The following is a 16,674-nucleotide window of genomic DNA, read 5'->3' on the forward strand; positions in this document are numbered from 1 at the left end:
GCGGGTGACGCTTAGTGAGTTCAACAATAGTTACAATATAACGCTATGCCATATATATAACAATATGACAGAACCAAAGACGGACAAAGAAGAAAAAAGGCATATGTGTACCAGATGACAAACTTTCCATATCAACCAATGATTAGATTCAAAGATTTACAATCAATGAGACATAAAAATTTCAACATGATATACATCATAAGACTTCAGCTCAAGTGGCAAAAAAAAAAAATAATAAACAATTTCTGATTATCATTTTGCTAGAATATACAGGCTTTCAGCCCTGTCTGTCCCTATGCCAATACCAAAAGTGATACGAGTCATGCTCTACATGGCGAAAGGCACAAAGCCAATACCAGAAGTGATACGAGACATGCTCTACATGGCCAAAGGCATAAATCTACAACCAGAATAATACGAGACATGTTCTACATGGCCAAAGGCTTAAAGCCAATACCAGAAGTGATACAACACATGCTCTACATGATCAACGGTATAGAACCAATACCAGAATAAAACAGGAAAGCACATTGCACATATAACACATAAAATAAAATTGTCCCTATATTGGACTCACCGTGAAATAACCGAATGTTGCAATGAAATTACCCCTTAAATGTGTTTTGCCGGTAGAATCTGACTAGACACTGTCAGCAATTAACGATCATCGACTAGGGAAAATGGCTCAAAATCAGCAATATAGAAGAGAGGGTTGCGTTTTTGTGTAAACGGAAGCACGAGGGTTGGTCCTCTATTTATAGGTCGAAAATTCGACTCTCGCGTCGTGAGCCATATAAGCTCGTGTTGTGAGTTTATCCTGATCAGTTCGTAGGATTTCCACGTGTGTTCTAGGCTTGAAAGGTGTCGATGGATGGCTTCACGTCGTGAGTTATACTTGCTCACGTCGTGAGCTTTCCTAAATCTCGAAGTTTGTGCTTCAAACTTCAAAAATTAATATCTTTCGCACACATGATCCATTTTTTATGTTCTTTATATCCACGTGTAGGTGAAATTATACTCTACAACTTTCGTTTAGACTCTGTAGGCTAATTTTGACTTCATTTTTAATAATATATTTTTAACAGGCCGGGACAAGAAAAGTCTGTTAAAAATTCATAATTTCTTTATCCGATGTCCGTTTTCTTCTGTGTTTTTATCGTTGAACTACTGTTGACGAGACCTTAGATTCTCGTTTAGGTGTGTCAGCTAAAAATTGCTCAATCTATAATTCGAATTTCGAGTTGTACACTACTATGCCGAATTTTAGAAAAATCATAACTTTCTCATACCAACTCATATTTTGACGTTCTTTTTATGAAAGTTCTTGGTTTAACGAATACTACGACTTTCATTTAGATCACTAAATCTAAAGAAAGTGGTTTATCGTAAACTCACTTTTTACGTCATATGGCGTCGTGCCGGTTCTGTCGCAAAACTTTGATAAGTCATGACTTCTTCGTTATAACTCGGATTTTGATGAGGTTTTCGCCTAAACGTTTCTAACGAGATAATATTCAAAAACATTAGTTTACTTATTTCCAACTTAAATGTTATATTTTTGTTAATTTAGATAATTGACTTTTTGATCGGAATCTTATAAGACTTCCCATCACTTCCAATATTTTTCCGAATGATTCTAAACAATGTTTTACTTCAAATCTCATAAAACTATATTGTTAGAACTTAACGCTCAAAATCATATAATATTTAATAATATTCGCTTTTAAGCTATCAATCTTGCAAAACACGATAATTATACAAGATTATTAACGAGTATGATACAAGAAAGATGTTGATTGGAGTATTTTTCTACATCATTTGTACACAATAGGAATTCCTTCTTTCCTCCCTTCTTGTCTTTTCCCTAGAAAACAACTCCCAGCGGTTTATGAATAATTTCTCCATCTTCACATTCATTAATGTTCATTTTCCCTTTCAACATAGCCTTAGGAACTTTTCACTTTTTGTTGAAGGAAATGGAGAGATGAATATCCATACGAGCCAAGTGAGCAAAATAGGTATCTAAGAAGGTCTTTGTGTGCATATCCAATGATATATAAAGCTTTATCCTTGTATTTAGGATTTGCTCAAATCGCCCAAGAGCTTCGTAACAGTAATAAGATCATTGAGATTCATCAGTGTGAAATTTGTAATGGTGAAATCAAATAATAAGTTGTTTTCTCGGACAACACTGTATCGATAATTTTGCAAAACTCCTTAAAACAAAGCATTAGGAGTAATCGACACAATCTTGACGATTTTCACCAAGGACCAGACATACTCTTCATTCTTTCAAACACAACATGAAAACAAATTTTCAGCTTCTTAAACTCATCTTTATCCTTATAACTCTCTACAAGCTTGAACTCTAGAAAGACGAACAACAAAAGATTAACTGGGAAATCCAGTTGATCGAGATCGAAGTTTTCAATGGTGTAGCTTTTATTTGGTTTTACAACTAAATCCAGTTTATAGGGTCATATATCATAACAGGATTGGTTGTTAAAGAACTTGAACCTCCTTCCCCAATGTTTATCCATTTCTTAGATTACAGCCTAGATAAATCAACTTCTACATTTGAAGCAAACGTTTTTGTTGAAGTTGTCATTATTGCCTTCATTGATAAAGAAATTCAAAGTTGAGTAGAAATTAACTTCCCAACAACTTTGCATTGATCTTCCCCACTGTCCTTTGATGAAGCAATCCCTTTTCTCCCCCTTGTGACATGTTCACAATAAGATGTAGAGCATTGGTTGGTAAACGAAGGACTAAATCAAGAATGTGTGAAAGATCCATCATGAAACACGATTCCACAGAGGAAAGCATGGAAGAAATTTACGCTTGAGAGATCAAAGAGTTTGACAAAAAATCAACCTGTGATAAGGAGTTATGAAAGGCAGTAAAAGAATCTTCAAACACCTTCCCATCTACTTCTTTCTTAAGCTTCAACTCTTTAGTATAGCCCTTATTGAAAGAACGAATATCTTCTATCATTTTACAAGCGGCTCCCAATAGAACATCAAACTTATCTTTAATCCCTTCACAAAACTTGTCAAGCTTCAAAACTTCTTTTGAAAACAAATCACTAAACTCCTTGAGGTTCGACGCGATTGGTTCTTTGGAAGAGTTCACAAGCTTCTCAAAAATCTCATGTCGCTCTCGAGCAACATTTCACAATTCTTAGACTTCTTGTTTGTAAGTACTTGATTGAACAAAAAGTTTTTCTTGTAAACTAGTAATTGTATTGTTAACCAAGATCTGTGTTCGGGACTCTTGACTTTTCAACAAAAATTCGATTTCTTTCGCAACCACAGTGAACTTCGCAACACTATCATTCAAAAATCAAAGAATCGAAGTGAGTTTATAATTGAGAATCTTATATTGCTTGTCGTGACATTATGGAATTATCATCCATATTGTCTTATTCAGGATTCAACTCTAACTCAGCAAATCCAACCATTTCATCCTCGTCCTTATATTCATTAGTCTCCATCTCAGGTTCTATTTATTAAGAATAAAATAAGGTAGTGATAGGAATTAATGTTGGAATAATAGTTTAAGTTGGTAGTGGTGACGAACGTGGTGGTGGTGGAACAGTTGAAGTACTAATGGCTGATGTCGAACTCCCTTCACCCATGTTAACATTTGAGTCCTTATTAGAAAAGTGTTCACTAATGTTTGAAGTCCTTCGCTCTTCAACATGGGACTCAAAAATAGGAACTTCGGGGGGGGGGGGGGGGGGTGAGATAATCGTCTTCTCAAGGGATTGAAGTAATGATTGGTTCACTAGAATCGATGTTTGTATCCACATCAGATGCGTTCACAGTGTCATCAGGAATACGTATCTCCTCAAAATTCGATTCAACATTGGTATCTTTTCGAGGTGAAGCATGAAGTGTAAGATCGTCATTCCCAAACACTTCATCCTCAGTCTCTTCACTATCTCTGTCAGCCTCAAAATTTCGTAATGGTGTCGTAGCTTTTGTAGAAGGCTCTTCGTCAGTCAAATCCCTAAGATTTTTAATTCGTTTCAATAAACCAACAACTTTTCATTTTCTGCTTTCTTGTGCTTCTTTCTCAGTAATATCTTTAATAACCACCCCTGAAGATGTCGACTCCGTCTTCAACTTCTTGAACATCCTAAAAACAATCTCAGGTATAGAAGTCTCGGGAACAACTGTGTTAACAACCTTCACAGGATATATTAGGACTTCTTTCGCAGAACCACCTTCAAATGAATTCTTAGTGACTTCTTTTTTAACCTTCTTAGAACCACCTTTCCCAGTCCTCTCATGAACATTTTTCACTGAAGCATCTTTCTCAACAACTATAGGCTTCGACTTTGATTTCCTCTTTCTAACTTGTGAATATGTGGATGTTCCTTCAGTGGTCTTAAATGTTACCTTCTTTGGTATAGCAACAGGACAAGTAGAATCCATGGAATCTTTATATTGAACCAATAACGAATTCGTAGAAGGTACCAAATTGAGCATGGCATCAGGAATCCGACCAACAGCAGGAAAAAGAATTGGATCATTAATAGCAGACTTGGGAATATGAAGATGAGAGAATTCGGCAACCTAAACATCTTTAGGAATTAGAATACCATCCTGAATATAAACTTCATATAAAATGAGACTCCAAAAACAAGCATTGGAAATCTCAGTCGTCTTCTTTGAGTGCTTAACTGATGAAGAAAACTCAACCCAAAGCAATGAAGCATAATCAACATTCATACCATAGTAAAGACCTTCCATGACTCAATAGAATTGAAGTTTTGCCTTGTCGAGATCAAAACTTCTTCCATTTAAACAATGAAGTGTGATCCAAAAGAAAAAATTTCATACCCCTGGAAGATTAGACTTCTTGAAGCTACTCACAAGTGTAATTGGAGGTTGATAACCCATCTCGTTGAACATTTGGAGTACTTGTTCATTCGTAGGAACGTCGAACTGACCTTCTGATGACAATTAAAGAATTTGGGTGAATTGTTTCTTGTTCAACCTCTTGTTCTTTTGCAATGCCATCTGGAATGTAATAATCTCTTCTAACTTGTTGTAGATAGATGTCGAAATAGAAAGTGATAACCACTTCATCACAATTACAAAAGAAGTAGTCAAAGCATGTGTGGGTATAGAACCATTCATACATTGAACGACCATCCTCAATTCTGTAGGGTAATATTTGATTATAAGATTAAACTATACGTCATTGGATTGAACCTTCATGTTAGGAACAAAGACTTCGTCTATAGTTGTATTAAATTGATTGATGGTTGTGTTTGTAGTAGACATGATGATCAAGAAAATTTGGATTTTGATCACAAAGTAAGGTTAGGGCTATTGTGAAAATGTGGGGAATAAGAAAGATGAACTTGTATCACCACGTCGTCTTTTATAATTGGCATCAAATTAAAATTCAAACCACAATCCAATAAGCCAATGTCATGTGTAATGTAGGTAACTGAAACGAAATAACCCACTTCCGCCACGTGTAAAAGTAATTAGCACTTTCTCTTGAGCCATGAAAAATCAACTGGAACATCACCTCCAACGACTACTTTGTCATTCCCAAAAGAATTGAACAGTCACCAATCTCCGTGAGGAACCAAGGACCAATCATCATCAGTTAAGGTTAGGCCTCATTCACTTATAGGAATAATACATGAAATCATAAGCTAGACTTTGTGAAATCTAGGTCTGAGTTGGTAATACTCAAAACCTGGAGGATTTCAATGCCAATGTGATAAAAAGAAGATAGAATCAAAATAAGAAAAATTTAGAAATTGTGATATCAAAGAAACTTTGATATAAAGGTAGTAAGACCCCGGGCAAAGATACTCTTCCTTTGACATCAAGAGAGATATCAAAGTTCTTGTGTGGTTTCCCATGAATTACAATCGAATACTTATGGAGAAGTATCGAAGCGCCTCTTTTAACAAGCTTCGTAGGTGGCTTAATTTTCAAACAAGTTCAGAACTCAATAAGAGAAAATCATTATAAGAAGATACTTGTGTCATCAGTGTAATCAACAACAAGTAAGCTTTGGAAAAAAATTATGTGATATAAGATTGAAGCACTACTAGAAAAACAGCCTTTTACGACACGGAATGCGTGTCGTAAAACGCTCAGACGACACGCAAATGCGTGAAAAGGAAGGCCCTGTCATAACGAGAGATGACACGCTTTTGCGCGTCGTCTATAGACGACACACATTTATGACAAGCAATGCGTATCATTAGAACCCCTATTAAGAAAGGCCATGTCATAAATGAATATGACACACATTTTTGCGTATCGTAAATTCAAATGTCTTAAATAAACGTCTTTATATATATATATATATATATATATATATATATATATTAATTTTTAAATTAAATTTGCATTTAATGTCTCATAATAGAAATAAAATACCATATACAAAAAATACAATCCATTGCATAATATAAAATAAAATTTCATTCTCAAAAAATAAAATAAACTGCACAAATTATAATATGTCATACAAAGAATCATTCAAATGTTAAACAAAAATAGTACATTGCTAACATGGGTTATACATTCCTATAAAACTAACAAATAATCATCCAACTCTGTTTCTTACTAGAATATGTGTGTGATTGTCTCCTTCATCAGCCTCCTTGTCCAAAGTCGGATCTACCTTCCTGATCTGTATGTATAACAAAGACACATGTGTTGAACTTGTTACCATTAACATATGATATTATGGACTCGAGTGTTAAACTTGTTACCATTAACAACAGGTGATATTAAGATCCATAGAAATGTACAGAATTTCCACTATTAATATTAGATCTGTAACGGATCTTATCATTTCACATCACTAAAAGGACGACTTCGCAATATAGCAACAACTTCACAAAAGAAAATGAAAAAATAAATCTAGCATATAACAAACTTACAGTAAGCAGAAACCAGAGACAAAAATTAAGGGTAATACACCTTATCAACCAACAGACCATTGTGCTGCCTCACTTTGTCAACCATTTCCTGAGCTTCAGCCTTCCTCAAATTTCTCTTGATAATAAAGAACAAGATGTTAACAGATAGCATAACCGATGTAACTTGAGCAGTACAAGAAATAAGAACCAAACACAGATACCCTAGGAATCTAATATATCACTATGTTGATATTTTGATTTTTTTAAATTATTGATGGAGTAAAAAAGATTGAATTGCCCTTGTAATGGACTTGTGAAAACAGGTAGGATTGGAAGTAACACAATGCACATTCAAGATATATTACCAGCTTAAAACATGATGAAGCATAAAACAAAAACATTCTGGTATGTTTGCTAAAGAGTAATATCTTTTTAATGTCTAATTTTGTTTGTTCACATTGTTTATATTAATAGTTTCAATAGTAATATTATATGTATACATATTTTAATGTCTAATAAGTTACTTGAACTATTTATAATTATTGTTAGATTTTGCAATGCTGACATTCTTTCGACAATCATTGTATACATTTTTAATAAATATATTTTTATTGTTTATAATTAATTAATATTAGTAGCTTAACTCGTAATACAAAAGTATTGGTTTGTATTATATATATGAATCAAGTATACAGACCACCAGGTGACTGACATAAGACTAGTGGGACCACCTTTATTATGGCTTAGGGGCACTTTTGTCATTTTAGGAATTCCGAAAAGATAAAATAAAAGTAGAAATTAGAAAGTGGAGACCTCCGTTTACGAATAACAATTCCTAATGTTAGCAAACTGCGATTAATATGACAACCTTCTTTGAGTCGAGTGCCAGCTGCTAATGTATGAGAAACACGCTCACTTCCATCTAAATCAACAAAACTCTGCATAATAAACCATTTTTTATTTAATATTTTGGTCATTTTAATATGTATAGAAATAAAATCAATAAAAAATATAAGGTAATGGTTATTAGAAGGAAAAAAAAGCATCCATATTGCATACCACAGTAGCTGAAAGAGTTCTTCCACTATCACCTCCTCTATAATCAAGGGCAGAACATTCAACTCTCTGAAAGATTTAATATCTTGTGAATGATTAATATTAATCTAGATTGTATTCTTATTTATGTTTTTAGAAGTAAGTTTAAGAAAAGAATATATACCGCTCGTGAAATCTGATGAGAACTGGAACTCATTTCATTCAATGCAGTCTCCCCAATTTGTCCCTCGACTATATTTTACATCTTTCCATTATATTATCAAACATATTTAGTGTAACGAATCAAGAACATGAATAATATTTAGTATTTACCTTCTGACACATAGATAAGTTCCTTTAAATGGTTGCGGTCTCTCAAATTAGCTTCTGTTAGTTTTTCTACAATTGTCCCTGTCTAAACATATATAATATAAGCATGTGAATATATAATATATATATATATATATATATATATATATATATATATATATATATATAACTTAGATGCATCATTAAAGATTAACAAGCTACATGACTTTAATGTGCACAAATAAAGCCTGAATTAGAGAAACATATATAATATAAGCAGGTTATTAGTTATTACCAATAAGTCTGCCTTGATGGAGTTGATCCTCTCAACTTCTGTAGCCAAAACAGAAATACAAGTTGCAAGATCTGTCTCATTATACTACAGTAAAACCAACAGGCATTAAGAAAATGACATTAAATACCAGAAAAACATAATTTTCAGAACAAGATAGGACAACTGATATGATCAAAATGTAATTAGAAGAACCATATTCTAAACTTTGCAACTAAAATCAGGAGTAATCACGTAAGGCATACCTTTTCCAAAGAGGCGAGTCGATCCACTGTTAAAGCATCTGCTTGAACAGCGCCATAGTCCAAAACAAGCTATGAGACAAGGGAATTGAGTCAAGAAAATTCAAAGATTGTAATCTGTTAGTAGACCTCTGAAAGTCAAACCCACCTTCATAAGGAAAAGTCTTGGAGATTATACTTCAGTAGTGAACACAAAGTCTGGTGCACCAGTCACCACATGAACATCATGCCCAACAAGAATGAGGTGGCGAACAACCTGCACAGAGCTCAAAAAGGAAATCAATGATTTGAAGTGGTTTAAATTTAAGACTAGAAAGTGATAAAATCGTGATTAACATATCTAATTTAGTTTCACAAAAAAGTGGTTTAAATTTAAGACTAGAAAGTGATAAAAACACGATCACGGCTAAAACAAAATCGGAAAAGAAGAAATTGAACGAGAGAATTACCTCGACAACACGTGTGGCATGGCTGAATCCATGGACGGTAACATAATAAGCGAATACAAGATGATTTTGGGAAGCTGATAATTCTTCCACTCGTCTTCAATCCTCATCTTCGTTCACGAGGTTTTAGAGTTGAATTATTGTGGATGAGGCTGATCAGACAAGGAGATATTGATTACAGACCAATGGACTTGTTTAAAAACCCTAGAAATTCCCATTGTCACTCTGCTTAAAAACCCTAGGAATTCCGATCGCCGATTTTGGCAATGGAAGTCTGAAGATGATCAGACGGGGGTGGTTCAAAGCGATCAAGCAGTTGACTCAGCCTCCCACCTTCATTCTTCCCCAATCAACCTTTATCTGTAGTTAACTTCACCGGAGCAGCTGTTTGCAAGATTTAAGGCATGAAATCGATCTTCATTGAGGTGAGACAGCGAGCATGGTAATTTTAAGCCTGAGTCGCTAATAAAAAGATGGAAAATTGAGGTGCTTATCTGATGGAACTCCATTTTGCTATGAATAGACAATTGTTGTGACAATCAAAGATGCAGAGAAGAGGGTCGAAGGTACATGATTAGCAGAAATGAGATACTACGATCGATTTGAGGATGGAAATAATAGGGTGGAAGCATGGCCACTAGGGAAGGACCAATGGTCAATGGAAAAGGTGAGGAAGGAGATGCCGTATGAGACCGATAAGAAGGAGGCCAAGAGTAGCAGATAAGTGGATCGGAGAGGAGAGAGAGAAGGAGGGAGTGGGGAGAGTCGATTAGGAAGATGAATGACAGAAAGGAAGGTAGAAGGCGGGTTTTCAAAATTTTGGGGATTTCGTTTCCCCTCGTCTACTTCCTAAACGCGCGATTCATTAAAATTGTAAAGCGACACTTATAGAGGACGCACATTTAAGATACAACGCCCTTCGTGTTTATAAATTTTTTTATGACACTAATTTAAGGGCACGCAATAATGCGTGACCTAAATCATTAAATTTTTTGAAGAGACGGCACTTTTTTAATGTCACTCTCTTTTGTGTAACATGAATCAATGAGTGTAGTGGTTTGCACGTCGTAAAAGGGTCTTTTTCTTGTAGTGAAGTAAATGTTCATACGGAAATCTCATTTCATAAAAAAACTAAAGATTTGGATCTATAAGGAAGAAATGACTTGGGATTAATACATTTCATTAACAGCACAAATAAGAAATGAAAATGAGATTTTAAACATTTGAAAGATATATTGAAACATAAGGTTTCTTAAAAATCTTGAACAAGAAAATTATTGACCGTCAATTCCTTAGGTTTAAGGTTTATTGGGTCTCACCCTCATCATGGAAAAATGATTTAAGATCTTAAACACAGAGTTTTGGCACACCTACATCCTAGTTGTTTTTTACTAGAGATGTCTTTGGATATACGTCTTTGTGTGTGCAAGTACAAGAACTTTAGGGTGAAAAGGATTGGTTAGAAAATCCATTGTACCTCTGCGAAAAAGTGTGACCATGTCGTCTCTCATAACTCAATTTGAGAAGAGAAAGGTAACTCAAGGACTATTGTTAATATAGCCTATTAGGAAGAAAATTTTAGAAGAAAATTTCCAGTAGGGCTTCATAAACAATGATTTAGTGAGGCTTTTGACAACATGTTGCACCATGCTTCTAGGAACACTCAACTAGTTACGAGTTACGAATGGTACATGATCCTTGTTAAGCTTCTCTTTTGGATGCTTATTAACAACATGTGTTACAATGGACTTCCCAATCGCAAAAATAAGGAAAATATTTTTGGATTTTAAAAAATGAAAAGACAAAAATACAAAAAAAATTGGATTTTTGATTTTTAGAAATAAAAGACAAAAATACAAAAAATATTTTTGGATTTATGATTTTTTAAGGAATAAAAGAAACAAATAAAGAAAATATTTTTGAAATTTTGAATTTTAGGAATAAAAGCTAAGAATTAATAAAATAAAAAATAAAGATATTACCAATGTTAGGCATTCGTCATTAATAACGAATAGTTGTACAAATGATCTGAGATTAGACCTTCTTTACTCAGTTAGAAAACTTAAGTAGACCTTTGCTCCCCCTTCTCTATTGATAACAAATAGTTGTCAAGAAAGCCATCGCTTCCCATTCGTTATCGGCTCACACAAACCTTCTCAATAAATTCCCTATTACCTCCATCAAGCCTTCTCTTCCCATTCGTTATTTGGCAACATTTGCTGAACGAATCAGAGCTAATGTCGAAAACGAAGCATATAGATGCTCTGTGCGTGAACAGTAACAGATGAATGAAATTATGTCAATAGCGAATTTTAGTCAAAACCTTCATAATTCAAAGACAAGAAAAATTAGTTAGAGGTTGGAACAAAACAAGATTCCATCATTCCCAAACCATTTAAAATTCTCAGAAAAGATTTTTCATCAAGAGATTTAAAAAAAATATCTTCAAGTTTATTAGTGGTTTTAACAAAATGTACTTCAATATTGCCATCTTCAACATGATCTTTGATGAAATGGTATCGAAGTGCAATATATTTTGTTTTTGAATGTTGAAGTGGATTATGACAAATCTTAATTGCTCTTTTAGAATCCCAAAATAAAGGAGTTTTCTTCATGTTAGTCGCATAGTCATGTAATTGACTTTGGATCCAAATCACTTGAGAAGTACAGGTCGCAACCACAATATATTCAGCCTCAACAATGGATATCGATACACCTGTCTGGTTATTCGACTACCAACTCACAAGCTTCCCATTTGGAAATTGACATCCTCCAATAGTACTCGTCTGATCCAATTGAGGACCTCCTATATCTGCATCAGAAAATGCTTGAATAAAGAATCATGTGTTTTCTGGATACCACAAACGTAGAGTTGGAGTTTGATGTAGATATCGAAAAATATTATTAACAATTGTGGGATGAGATTCTATGGGATTCACGTGGTTGGCATAATTAAAACCGAAAACATAATATCTGGTCAACATGTAGTTAAATACAATAACGAACCAATCATAATTTGACATGTCTTTATATCAACGGCAGACTTATCCAACGAAGGACTTAAGTGAGTGTCGACTGCCTTGAGAACCTTCACATCTGAGCAATTCTTCATTCCAAAGTTTTCAAGCAAGTTGCGTGTATAACTTTCTTGATTCATAAAGATTCCTTCTCTACTTTGATGAATGTTCAGTCCCAACAAGTGATTGATCTTCCCAATCATACACATTTCGAAATGACTCTTCATTAAATCTTCAAATTCCTTTGACAACGAAGGGTCGGTGGAACCAAAAATTATATCATCGACATAAATCTGAACAAGCATTAGATGAACCCCAACTTTCTTTCGGAATAGATTGGGATCAACCGGTCCTTGCTTAAATTTAGCGATCTTGAAAAAATTAGTTAGAGCAGCATACCAAGCACGAGGTGCTTGTTTTAACCCATAAACTGCTTTGTCAAGGATATAACAATGATTAGAAAACTTATCGTTTACGAATCCAAGTGCTTGCTCAACATAAACCATCTCTTCAAGTAGACTATTGAGGAATTCACACTTCACATCCATTTGGTAGATGTCGAACTTCTTGTGAGTTACATAAGTAAGAAAATTTTGTATTGCCACGAGTCTTGCAACGAGAGCAAAAGTTTCTTCATAATCAATACCTTCTTGTTGAGAATAACCTTTAATGACTAGTCTTGCTTTATTGCGAACCACGTTACCATATTTATCAACTTTGTTTTTAAACAACCATTTTAAACCAACTATAGAAACATTTTCTGGTTTAGGAATTAACCTCCAAACTTTGTTTCTCTAAAATTCAGCCAATTCATATTGCATTGCAACAAACCAATCAGGATGTTCTAATGCAGTCTTGACTACTTTTGGTTCTATTTTTAAAATAAAAACATTGAAAATGCAAAATTCTTGATGAACATTAAGAACTTCATTCCTAGCTCTAACCTGAGCGCAAATTAACACACTAGAATTTGGATTACCAAGATTTTTTCCTTTAGGATGATCCCGAGTCCATTTCTCCAAAGTAGAAAATGAGGGATCAAAATACAAATGAGCATCTTTAAATATTTCTTCATCTTCTTCTTCTACAACAAAAATATTATTATTAATATCATCATTTTTGTTACCTAGAGGATCGTTACATCTTTGTTATGGGTTTGATCTTTCTCCCCTTGAACACATGGATTTGCTAATTGTTGTTCCACTTCAACGTCAGCATACGAAGGTAATGCATCCCCCTCAACTTGCGATTGATAAGTCAAGTGCACCCGCTACACTTAACTAGATGTCAAATTTTGACCCCCTTCGAGATTGACTCTTGGTGTCGATGATGAATTTTAATTAGTTTGTTCATCAGTTATTGCTGAGTCATCAGAGTGCTTTGAATCTTTCGGAACTTGATTGTGTTTGATATTGACCTCAGCGTCAACTGTGCTTTCAGGAATACTGAAAAACAAATCAAAATGAAGGTCGAAAGTAATCATTTTCTCATATTCCTCATTTGAATTAGAAAGAAAGGGTTTCTTTGAAAATTCTTGTTCAAATATTTTGACATAGTAATCGTCAAATGTAAAATTGAAAGTTTCTTCGACTCTTCATGTTTTCTTGTTCATCATCCTATATGATACAGAGTTATGCGAATATCCAAGAAAAATTCCTTCATCCGCCTTTGTTTGGGAATTTGAGAAACTATCTTTTAGATTCATGATAAAGCATCTGCAACCAAAAACATGGAAAAATTTAACATTAGGTTACCTTTTGTTAATGATTTCATAAGGTGTGATGTTAAATCTGGGATGAATGAAGGAACAATTCTGAGTGAAACATGCTGTCGATATTGCTTCCGCCCTTAAATATTGTGGTAGATTTATGTAAGTGAGCATTGTTCTAGAAGCTTCACATGAAGAGTGATTCCTCTTTTCGACAACATCGTTTTGTTGTGTTGTGTAAGGAGATGAAAAATTTTGAGAAATTTCTAATGGTTTTTAGCCATAAGAACTTTCCTATGTGCGCATGCAAAACCCTAATGCTTGGATCTAGGCTTTCTAATTAAACATGCTTTGAATCCAAGACTTCTAATGACTATTTAGGAATAAGAACAATGTTAAAACAGATCTAGAATCATACCTTTGAATTCCTTGTTGATCTTGTTGTCATGGAGCTTCTAGAGTCACAATTGTCACTCCTCTAATGGCTTACAAACACCAAATAGCAAGGAGGATGATTTGGGAGACAGGAGAGGGGAGGAAATCGGCCAGGGCTTCTCTACGTTAGGTGAAGTACCGATTTCCTTATGCCATAGGGTCTATTTATACTTGTAGACTCCTTAAGGGTTACAACCTAAACCCTAATTGGATAATCTTCTCTTAAGGCTATCCAAATTCATTCCTTAGATAACCCCTTGGACGATTTGAAGCTATCCCTAGCTTCTAGAATCCGTCCAATACATATCAACATGGATATACAGTCTAAAGTTTAACTATCAAACAATTGACAGTTTATACCCTCTTATTTAATTAATCTCTTTAAGTCACCAAATTAATACCAATTAATTTATGACTTATATTAATCAAATAACAATATATTATTCTTTATATTATTCTCATAATATATTAATAATATTTACTCTCTCTCTTAATAAATCATCCTACCAAGTTGCTATGGTGAAGGCAACCCAAAAGGGTCATGCACAACCGGGTCAAATACTTGCCTAATATAGTTTCAGCCTTAGACACTATTCCAATAGTCTTCCACTTGGATAAGTCTAGTAACTATATGCACAAGTACAATTCGATTTGCAATCGTAGCTCTCAAAGACGCTGTCAAACTCTGATCTAATCAATCTTGTCCTTTAGATAAGGGATCGTACAGTCCTCTATTAGATATCATGCTGACAATCCTATGGAATGGTTAGTCAAGCATTTAGGTTTCTCGATCTCTGATTTATTCGACATAGAACATAATCGAACACATCAATTCAGTTCTGACCGGGCCCGACACATAAGTCAAATCAAATCATCGAGCGGCCGAGATATCGCTTTTACCTTCTTAGATAAAAGTTACAGATAAACTTCGACTTATATGCATTTACTTATTCATTAACCAACTATACACAACAATGCGTTTTATAACACCGAGTTACTGATGCGTTTTCGCATTATCAATGCACAATCAATTAACAAATAACAAACCATATATCTAGGTTTTAAGACTATATGATATTATCGTCTTGCGATCACCCTTTCATATCATATTCCATAAGGTGATTCCAGCAAGCGCGGGTTTGTTCCAATGCTCAAAACTAGTTCATAAGCACTCATGAACGTTGCAGCAACCCTTTGCTATGTCTAACACCATTTAGACAATCTACACATTAATTCATGACAATCTTCATTCATATCTACTTCCAACATATGAACGATTGTGGACAATTTGAATAATTCTATTATTCCTAATAAACTCAATTATTCTGGAAGTCAAAACATGCAAAGTGAAACAATAGTTAAACAATTAACATAAGACAGTAACATTACTCATAAATAAAACTCCTTTATTTAATCATCAAATGTTAATTACATTTATCTATTACACGTTTCTAATACTATCTAATCTATGCTAATATCATCCTTCAGCCCAATACTCCTAGCATGCTGCAAGTGCTTAACCCTACTCAGTCCCTTCGTAAGCGAATCCGTTGGGTTATCTTCTGATGATATCCTCTTCACTACGAGTTTTCCTTCTTCTACACGATGTCTAATGAAGTGATATTTTCTGTCGATATGTCTTGATCTACCATGATCCCTCGGTTCCTTGGTCAAGGCAACCGCTCCTTCGTTATCATAGAAAATCTCCATGGGCTCCTTTATGGCAGGTACAACTCCAAGATCACCGATGAAGTTCTTCAGCCATATTGCCTCCTTCGACGCTTCGCTCGCTGCAATGTACTCTGATTCGCACGTTGAATCAGCTACGGTTTCCTGCTTGGAACTCTTCCATGTCACTGCTCCTCCATTTAGGGTAAAGACCCAGCCCGAATGCGAACGGTAGTTGTCCCTGTCGGTCTAAAAACTGGTGTCACTATACCCTCGCACCTTCAAGTCATCACTCCCTCCGAGGACTAAGAATCATTCCTTCGTCCTCCGAAGGTACTTAAGGATATTCTTCACCGCAATCCAATGTGCTCTGCCAGGATTCCCTTGATATCTGCTAACCATGCTCAAAGCGAAGGCTACATCAGGGCGAGTACAAGTCATAGCGTACATGATTGAGCCAACTGCGGAAGCGTATGGTACTCGGCTCATTTCTGCTATCTCAGCTTCGGTACTCGGACTTTGAGTCTTACTCAACTTGGCATTACTTTGTATCGGTAATTCTCCCTTCTTCGAGTTCTCCATACTAAAACGTTTTAGTACCTTCTCTAAGTAAGTATT

Source organism: Lactuca serriola, chromosome 3, assembly GCF_051521515.1.
Source record: "Lactuca serriola cultivar US96UC23 chromosome 3, Lser_US96UC23_V15, whole genome shotgun sequence".
NCBI lineage: Eukaryota > Viridiplantae > Streptophyta > Magnoliopsida > Asterales > Asteraceae > Lactuca > Lactuca serriola.